Source organism: Papaver somniferum, unplaced genomic scaffold, assembly GCF_003573695.1.
Source record: "Papaver somniferum cultivar HN1 unplaced genomic scaffold, ASM357369v1 unplaced-scaffold_137, whole genome shotgun sequence".
Lineage (NCBI taxonomy): Eukaryota > Viridiplantae > Streptophyta > Magnoliopsida > Ranunculales > Papaveraceae > Papaver > Papaver somniferum.
Genome location: NW_020622934.1, coordinates 1230397 through 1240689, shown reverse-complemented (window position 1 = coordinate 1240689; position 10293 = coordinate 1230397).

Here is a 10293-nt window from a genome sequence, read left to right as displayed (position 1 = left end):
TATTTTCATCTTCAGTTGCGCAGTTCTCCGTCGAAGAAAGCTCTGACTCGGAAGATGATCAACCTTTCGAGCATTTGGGAAAAGTCGAAGCCTTGATGGAACTCACACAAAAACCTGGAGAGGGCATCCACGAATTTTTCAAGAGGTTTCGCACTCAGGCAAGTCTCATTCCCCATAATGCATATTTATTTCCAACTTTTGAATATGCTACCCTAGTCCGGGGACTTAATCTCACTCACGACCAAGCTGTCATCAAACGCTATGAGTGTATAGTCTCGACTCAGCAATACTACACTAAATGGTTGGAGTGTCTTCTAACTAAACACTCCATTGAAAGGTTTATCGCTGAAGACATGGCTCAGTTCGACAAGTTTGATACCCAACATACTATCTCTTGCATGAATGTCCATATGTGCTGCAGAATTGGAAAGCTCCACCAACGTGGAATCCACGAGGAATTCTAAACCAGCAGAAGATATTCAAGGAACGGGCAACCAAGCCTAACAAATTTCATGAAGAAGATTTGGTGCTTAAGGCGACCATACTTAATCTACATTCTACAAAGGGTTCTAACTGGGAAGGACCTTTTATGATTGCTAAGTCAGTTGTTGGAGGGTACTACAAATTGGCTGACATCAAGGGAAAGACGAGTATACATGTGATTCATGAGAATTGGCTCAAGATTTTCGATACATGAAGCATTCAGCATTGAATGTTTTATATCTAAGATAAACGCTCAAAACATCTGACGTTTTGCATCTTAGGATTTTCTTTTACCTGTATTTTCGATTCCTCCAAAACGTTTGCAATACTTGCATTCAGTATTTGAAATTCAGCAATTTATCAAAAGTTCTTTTACTTAAGAAAAATCTCTATCAAAATCCAAAAGAAAATCCGTAATTACTCAAAAACTCAAAACCTATCAGAGTCAAAACCCAAATAAAAGCTCACATCTCTCGGAAGTTCAATGTTCATGAGAAGAAAACTAAATAAAGCCATCAAAGAAATATTTCTGCTCCTCTGCCTCCTCCAAGACTTTCAAGGCTGCCTTTTCTGCCTCCATCTTCTTGGACAGTTCGGAAAACTTCGTTTATCTTCTTCAACACAACATCACTAGTGGGGAAAGGAGCATCACCCTCTACTGATTTCCTGATAGCCTCAATATTTTGACGAATCCACTTCAGATTGAAGCCAAGTTCTTCAGCATTCTTCAAGTTGTATTCCCAATCAAAGAGTACATCTCGGGTAACAGTATTTCTGGCGGTGATCCGGAGATCATTTATAACACGCAAGATGGCTTCTACTTGCCTCGTCAAGAAATAACTGTGTCCTGGATCCCGGGTAACAACGATGTTTCCATACATTTCCTACAGTTTCTCGTACATAGCAGCATATCTGATGGGAACACTAAATCCGCCAACAGACTGGTGATATGGGAGTAAGTCACCAAATTGAGGAGCAAAATAGATCCCTGCAGTGGGATACTCGTGTACTATCATCCGGGTCTCAGTCACTAGAGCAGTGTCAACACCCATAGGGACAACTTCAGTCGGAGTAGCTTCTGCCATTCTCGATTCGGTTTCCACCGCCTCAGGCACAACTGGGATTTCCGCCACCTCTACAGCATCAACAACCATCACTTCATGACCCTGAGGTGCAGGGATGTAGGTCTCATCACTGACAGCTCCAGGATCGCCCAAACCATCACCATTGGATCCTTTATTCCCAACTTCGACATTTGGCACCTAATGTGAAGATTACATGGGATTAGAATGATTAAAGCGTGGAAACACAATACAACCATAAAAGTTAATAAAGTAATTGAAATAACATCATCTAAATTCCTTATTATGCATCTAAGACATGCACAAGTAGTGTAAAAGTTATGAAACGCGTTTTCAAGCAAGCTCAGCTGAAGAAAGTTACACTTCCCAGTGTTCAATGACGAACTGGGAGCAACTGGTGAGAAATATAGAGTTGGGTTATACACCATTCTATTTGTATGGAAGTCCTTTACAACATGTCAAACTTTCATAACAATTGGGTGAACGATCGAGGATATGTGGCCAAAACATTGGACAACATGCAATCTAAAAGAATCCTGAAAGTCTCCTGGAACTTTACTGTTTCGCCTTTTTCAGGCCCTAAACATGCTCAAAAGTCAAAAATCTTCTGTGTTAAATCTTGGAAATTTCCTCGGCTTGAGGATACATATGCAGATATCGAAAATCCAACTCTAAACGAGGATTCTACAGCATTTTTACTAAAAGGATGAAGTCTTAAATTTTCTGGTGACGTATTTCAGCAAAAATACTCGTATATTCACATGGATTTTCATTCATTCACTCACAAATCAGCAATATCATACTTCTATGAAGAAATTACAGGGGAGACACTTACTGGAGGGGTCTCTAAATCATTTGAAGACTCAGTAATGCCAGAATCCTCATTGGCAACTCCACTATCTTCATTCGGTTCGGGATTTCTAGCGCTCTCCATATTCTCATGCCCCGAGGAGGGGTGTGCTTCATCAACATGCTGCTCATATACAATGACTTCCTCCTGGATACATCAACAACGATCATCACTAATTCATCCAAAGGCGTGTTACACTGATTATCTTAAGGAGGGAATACTTACGTCAACTTCCTCGTCAGTGTTGTATCCCTGAATTTTCTCACCTTTGGCCATCTTTATGGAAAAGCAAATCACAAACGGCTTCAGCAAGTGTCCACAATATTCAAAGATATCCCTGGAAAGCCACATGCATAAGAAAGCAGCAATTGTTAAAGCGCCATCAACCGATTATTCAGGAATTCTATCTCTCGGCCACCAATGTGATAACCATTGAGCATAGCAGGACGCGGGTGACTCATTGAATTCGTGCACCTTGGCCTCTAATATGTTAGATATCTCCTTCTCCTCTGACGAAATCTCTTCAGGGAAATTACCAGTAATTTGAAGGTGCAAAAAAGCAACTACATCTTCTAAAGTAATGGTGAATTCTCCCCATCTGCATATAAACGTGTGAGTAGGAACACACCATCGGGCGAGCAAGGCTACCATACCTGGTATATCATGGTTGATGATTAAATCTCCAGCAGCTTGAATGGCTCGTGTTACCTGGGCACTATCCAATATGGTCCTAACACGGTTATGACCCAGCATGTGTCTTGCCCATCCAGAGAAATGCATCAGGGGATTTCGTGAAAGCTTGAACTCCACATGAGAAGCCGAAAAGTGTTTTCCTTGCAAACAAAACCGGATTACTGCTTGAGGAGATACCAATTTATGCTGAGTAGTGCTCCTGGGATTTATTGACAACCGAAATGAGGAGCCTAAGGGACGCTTTTCAGGTCTATATAGATACGTAAAGAACTTATCCTCATCAGTTGGAATGTTCTTAGTCTTGGGACTTCCCTCTTTCTCCTTGGAAATCTCAGAATCATCGTTTCTGGAGGAACCATCACCTCTGGAAGAGGAGTCTGTGGAAACATCCTCTCTCGAAGAAGCATCATCTTCAGAAGCACTGAGCCATTTTCACAAAGTTGTTGTGACATCCATACACAAATTTCATCAACAGAGTTGAAGCAACAAGACAATTATGATGCTCATATCGACGTCTACAAAAATGGTAATCCTCAACTCTTACCTATTTACAATTTCACGAACTTAGTGATAACAGCGTAAAACCCCATAACTTGCTTGTTCTTTCAAACCTGCAAAGCTGAGCAAAAAACTTATCATTTGGGAGTCAACAATGACTTTTCACGAAACCATGAACAATTCACATAAACTTTTCATGTGAACATCTCATGATTTTATACCACAAAACATATATCATAAAATCATGAAACACAATTGTTCATCTTCAACAGTTACTCAAAATCACTGTTTGATTTTATTTTATCAAAAAAAATAAAATAACGTACGCATATATAAAAAAAAAAATTTACGTGAGTTAACTTTGCTCAATCGAGCATTCACCTATGAAACGGGGGTCTTTCCTATTTTTTAAAGTCCGAATAAAATTTCAAAATTTCTCAAACAAATTTTCATCATGAACTCCAGGTCTTTTCGAAATTCCTTTAACCCTAAGGATCGTTATTTATTACATTTTACAAACAAACCTACGTCCTAAAAGTATTTGCAAAGTTCATGCTTTCAAAAAAAAACTTGGATTTTCATGAAACCTAATAAACAAAACTTTTGCTACTGCAACTAGACCATGTCTATTCAAAATTTTATGTATCTCTTCATATTAGGGATTTTTGCTCGTTCCTTCAACTAACGAACAAACGGGCATATACATACGTTTTCTAAAAATCTTTCATAAATTCTACGCATGCATACAACTAGGGGATTTACCGTTTTGTGAACAACTCATGAATCATAAAACTAACAGCAAAAAAAAAAAAATCGGACGGACACACCTGCCGGCGCCGGCCGGAATTCTGTCGGACGGCGGCGGTGCTGGCGTGAATTTTTGTTCCTCCTCCCTGTTGTTGTTGAACTCGTGAAGGTGATGAAAAGAGTGAGAGTTGGTCGGTCAAATAACAAGAATTATTATTAGGGTTATTCCATTTTATATCGAATTTGTTTTCAAAACCTAATAAAACATGGGTTTCCTTTTTGGGGCTTGGACCCGTGAATCCTAGACCGACCATAACTAAGCTTCCGAACGCCCAAATCAGCAATGCCTCATCTCTCCATGCTCACGAGATGACACTCTATCTTACCATCAGGGTCCTCATCTGTGCATTTTCTTGTACATGACATCATTGGGGTAAATCGAGGATTCTGAAACTACCTTTGTAGACTGAGTTCGACCGCTGATCTCGTCAACTGAAAATCATCATTTAATGCTTACTACGGAACATGACTGTTCCTCACTATGCAGGGGACTTAATGTAGATGGTGGATTTTCAACAAAGGGCAAAACCGTAAAATCATGAGGCATGTTTTTGACACGGCTTTCAGGCATGCAACAATTCATATTTTACGAAGCCATGATGAATATGTTTTCGAAAATCCTCCACTAGATGAGCGTTCGATCCCTGTCATTTCATCGTGACCTCTATGCAGAATAACGTATTTGGGCGGTTATCCGTATATTGAGAGCTTAACACCTTCAGGACGTCGGTGATACTCATTGTTCCCTGACTGCAGGAGAGAGACCCACCTCCACATAGAAGAATAGTTGGACGGTCGACGCCTTCAGGACGTCGGTGACACTCACCGTTCCCTGATTATATAGAGAGACTGTGCATAGATTCAGGCGGTTCTCTGTAGATGGAGAGCACTAACGCCTTCAGGTAGTAAACAACATCGTGACTCCCTGACTATGCACCATTCAGAACAGATGTGACGCTTTAACTGGCTAATATATTTTCTGAAATAAATTAATTTGGCTGCGACATTCACCACTGAATTCCCAGAATAATCTATTATTGCTCCTATTTCATGGTCGAATCCACGACCTGATCCCATGGAATGAAAATAACAATTGATCCTATTCCATGGTCAAATCCACGGCCTGATCCCATGGAATGGCAATAACAATTGCTTCGATTCTATGATCGAATCCATGGCTTGATCTCATAGAATGACAATAAAACAACTGCGCTATCTCATTACTCCGATTTCATGATCGATTCCACTGATCCCATAGGATGGTAATGCTTGTTTTATTATTCTGAATTTGTAGTTGAATCCACAGCTGATCCTGCGAATTAATAATGAACAACTATTCATTTTTATTACTCAGTTTCATGAATTATTCTCCACTGAATTCATAGATTAGTAATAAATACTCAACAACCGGGCGTCTGGACCATCACGAAGTAATCCCCATAAAATGGTGCGAGTGTACTCGACAATGATGCACGACTGAGCACCCGGATGCACGAACGAGTGTCCAAAAATATGAAATAATGAGGAATCCTTCATAAAACAGGAGAAAACAATAAATATTAATAAAATAATAAGAGGCTCCCAAGACCGGGACCACCAGCTGGCCGGCCGGCCGTGCCCTATCCATGGTCGATCCGTGCCTCTCCCATTATTTTCCTTATTTTTTTTTATTTCGTGAACTCACGAAAACTCCTTGGTTTTAGCAACTTTCCTTGTTTTTGTAAAACCCGTGAATTCTCCTTAACTTCGTGGATTCACAAAATAATATTATAAAATAAGGAGAGGTGTGCGGGACCGGGCAACCTAACCGGCCGGTCATGCCTAAGCCGTGGCCGGTCCCACACCTCACAATCCTTAGCTTTTTATAATTACTATTCCCTAATCTCACGAAACTCCTCCGTTTCAACAAAAACTCGTGGATTCTCCATAACTTCAAGGATTCTCCATAACTTCAAGGATTCATGAAAAATAACAAAATAGGGAAAGGTGTGCGGGATCGGGCAACCTAGCCGGCCGGCCATGCGTTAGCCATGGTCGGTCCCACACCTTGCAATCCCTAATCTTGCATAATTATTATTTTCCTCAATTCATGAAACTCCTGGGTTTGAGCAAAATTCATGATTTCTCCATATTTTCTCAAATATTGCTCAAATTACGAAAAACCAAAAGCCAACATAGTCACACGACTGGCTAGCCTCTCACGGAAATTTTAAATATTAAAATACTTTTATTTTAATATTTTCAAAATATTGATGAATTGAGCATACATGCTCATTCCAACAAAAATCGAGAATTCTCAGTCAAGATGAAACTCTTCTGAAAATTCACGATATTGCTCGAACGCGCATCAGAAAATACTGAAACCATCAGTATGGAAACAATGACACCATGGAAACACGTGCACGCCTTCATGACCGACCAGGGTCATTCCTAGGGCTTGCACAAGGCCGGTCCCAAACGTTTTCATAATTCTGACCTAATTTGCTCAATTGCTCATACTGGCCCGAACTCTCTCCAACCAACTGGGGATTCTCCGAATGACCAACACTGGTCCCGTGACCACCAAGAGCCGGTACCATGCTCTCTTGGTCGGTCCTCATCTCTCATACCTAGGTTTTATCACCTAATGCTGAATCCAATAATATTTCAATAATTGATGAAACCTGCATTTAATCATCGTTCTTTCACCAACTCTCAAACTGAGAACCCTGGTGCGTGCTCACTTGAGCACTGGGCACCCATGGACGCTCATCATCCCATGTGGTCAGTCCCTCCTCACTCATGACCAATTTTCAGCAATTCTCCAATTGATGAAGGATTGATAAAAAAATTAGGGTTTCGAACAAACGCTTCACGAATCACCATTCTGAGCAAGTTCAAACACAAAATAATGTTGATTCAGCAATCAACATCCAAATTAATAATATTCGGTAATTCACATATATTTTTGATTAATATTTTATTGGGTCACGGCACCAGTAAATAATTCTTCGAATTGAGCAATACTTGCTCAGTTGATCGAATATTGATCCAACCATCAATGTTAAGTAATTCATCAGTAGTTTGTTGAATTGAGAAACACTTGCTCAGTTGCACGCTAAATTATCAATATTCAGTATTTTGTTGAATTGAGATACACTTGCTCAATTGCACGCCAAAATTATCAAATTCGTCGAATTGAGCAATACTTGCTCAATTGCTCGACAAACTCTCAATATTCAGCAATTCGTCGAGTTGAGCAATACTTGCTCAGTCGCTCTAGTCAGTAATTCATTGGCATCTCAGAGAACTACATGTTCAATCCATGAATCATTGAGCATTCACCACTTATGCTCGATTCAATAAAACTAGACTCACAGTCTAAATCAGTCAACAACTGACTAACTAATACACGTCTGCCTTGCAGACTCCACGATTCGTGAAATATCAATCACGTCACAAATGGGGGGATATCACTTAGGGTTTTGGTATGGCGGTCTACGGCATGTGGATTCATCCACAACGAGAAATGTGCGTAAGTCGTGTAAACGGTTGAAGGAGTTAGCAAAGTAGTGGGTGCACGATCAGTCAAGTCTCCGCACGACATGGAACTGACTTTACCACGATCTCCCACTTTCCCACTCTTTCACTCAATAAACCGTCACACTTACAGGGATCAGTGGTACATGATTCTTGTAATAAAAATAAGTCTAAATCGAGGACATCAGGATATCATCAATCATCGATTATCATCATTATCCGTCAACAACTCGATATAAACTTATTCACAGAACTCAACTTCAGCAGTTCAACAATATTGCAGAAACCTTCAACACACCCACAATCCTTGATCATCACTGATCCCACACAACTCTCAGCTTCCCTCCTACAGATCAACCCATCTCCCTCTTTGCAACCGAATTGACTCTGGAACGACCATTGTCTTGGTTTAGGACGGAGTCATACAGATTTATTTCCCGAATCTAAGCACCCCATTTGCAGCGGTGCATCTGTGTGAGGTTCAGCAGTTCGCTCGGTTGAGGAATCTCGACAACACGCTCGACTCTCCACTTTCCTAGAAAACCAGCAAACCGTTTTTCCCCATCCACACAATTGAATTGATCATTTTTGTGGTTGATTCATTTGATATTTTTGGATTCAAATCCATGTTTTCATGTGATTTGGTTATATCCAATGAAATCCTTCTTTTCTTGTAAAAGTAAGGTCACCTCTATGTTCTTTCGGGAATGACATTTAATGGGGGAGAGTTCTTTTTGAAATTGTGCTTTATTTCCAAATCTTTGTGGGGAGTGCGGATGTGGAATATTATAGGGGTTATATTGTATCTTTATAAACTCCTTGATAAATGCATTTAGCTTCGGCTTTATGATTGCATCTAAATAAGTTGGTATGTTATTCTCTTTTGGTCATGAAGTATCTGTATGAAAAATTCATGAGGATCCCACTAGTTTTCGTACCTTTGCCAATCTATATTGACAAAAAGGGGGAGAATTAATATGTAGTTCCATACTATGAATACATATGGTTTACGGATCATTATGTAAGGGGGAGTGGTTTTTATGTCGAGATGAATTATTGACTAAGGGGGAGTGATACATATCACCATAGTATTATTGTCAAAGTTGTGATACAATTGAACTTTGATGCCGTGTAATAATACTATGACACTGTATACCAATGATCGAGAGTACTTGTTTTCTCATTGTTATCGCTACGGATCTTCAACAACTATGATGTTGAGTTGAATACGTTTAGAATCATGGAGTACTTCGAAGTGACAAAGTTTTCGAGTCGTGTTTAAGATGCCAAGGAGATCTGGCATTTGGATGAGAAGCTACAAATTTTTATTTATTTTGTAATCCATATGTATTAATAGTTTTGTCACTAAAATTGACAAAGAGGGAGATTGTTAGTGCACTACTCGGTCGAACTCGCATGCGTTGCTATCTCAAGCATGTTTGTCAGTGTTAGTGATAAAAACTATAAGCCTTGATTTCTAGACTATTTATAGATGTCTCGGACTAGGACATAGATTGTGTAGTTGAGCTTATACTTCACGGCGTTCATCATTTGAAGACGAAGAACTACTAAAGTAGCTTGTGGAACTTCATCGACAAAAGGTATGTGGAGACTGAAACTCATCTATCACTTGGAAAGTCTATTTCTACTTTATCTCCTGTATTGAGACATAAGTAGTATTTCTATATAGTTTTCTATATACACATTTGAGATTTCGAGCTGAGTTTATCTCACTTACATATTTCTCGAAATATGTGTTGGAAAGATTTCGCTTCGACCAATTTCATCTTACATCATGTGAAAATTGCCGAGTAACATCTCACATAGTTTGTTTGATACAATAACTTGGTGTAGTCTTGGAATGTTTCGTTAATGATTATTTCAATATCTTGAAAATTGCTTTGATGCTAATAGTGCGTGAAAAGGGCTATTGTCATCCTCTAAGAAAGTTTCAATGATTGAAACAAAGAGATTATAATCATATAACCATGTTATGATATAAACATAGTGTGTTATCACATTTTTATGTAAGTCCAAAACCGGGAACCTGAAGTATCCGTACCCGTATGCGTACTGGTGGTTGTTGGATGTATGGGCAAGTATGCGTACCCGTACACATACTGGCGGAAGTCCCACGTCCGTGAATTTCTGGTGGAGTTTGGAATGTAAATTTGTTCGCACACCCGTACTCGGACTGGCGGAACCAAACTCGGTCCGGCTACTTAAGTATTCGTACCTGTTTGCATACTTGAGTTGGTTACTTTCTAAAATCGGTTGTGTACATGAACTTAAACATTTATAAATTAAGGAATGCAATCTTTGCAAACCGTGGCTATAATGTTCATGTATTGATTCGAGTGA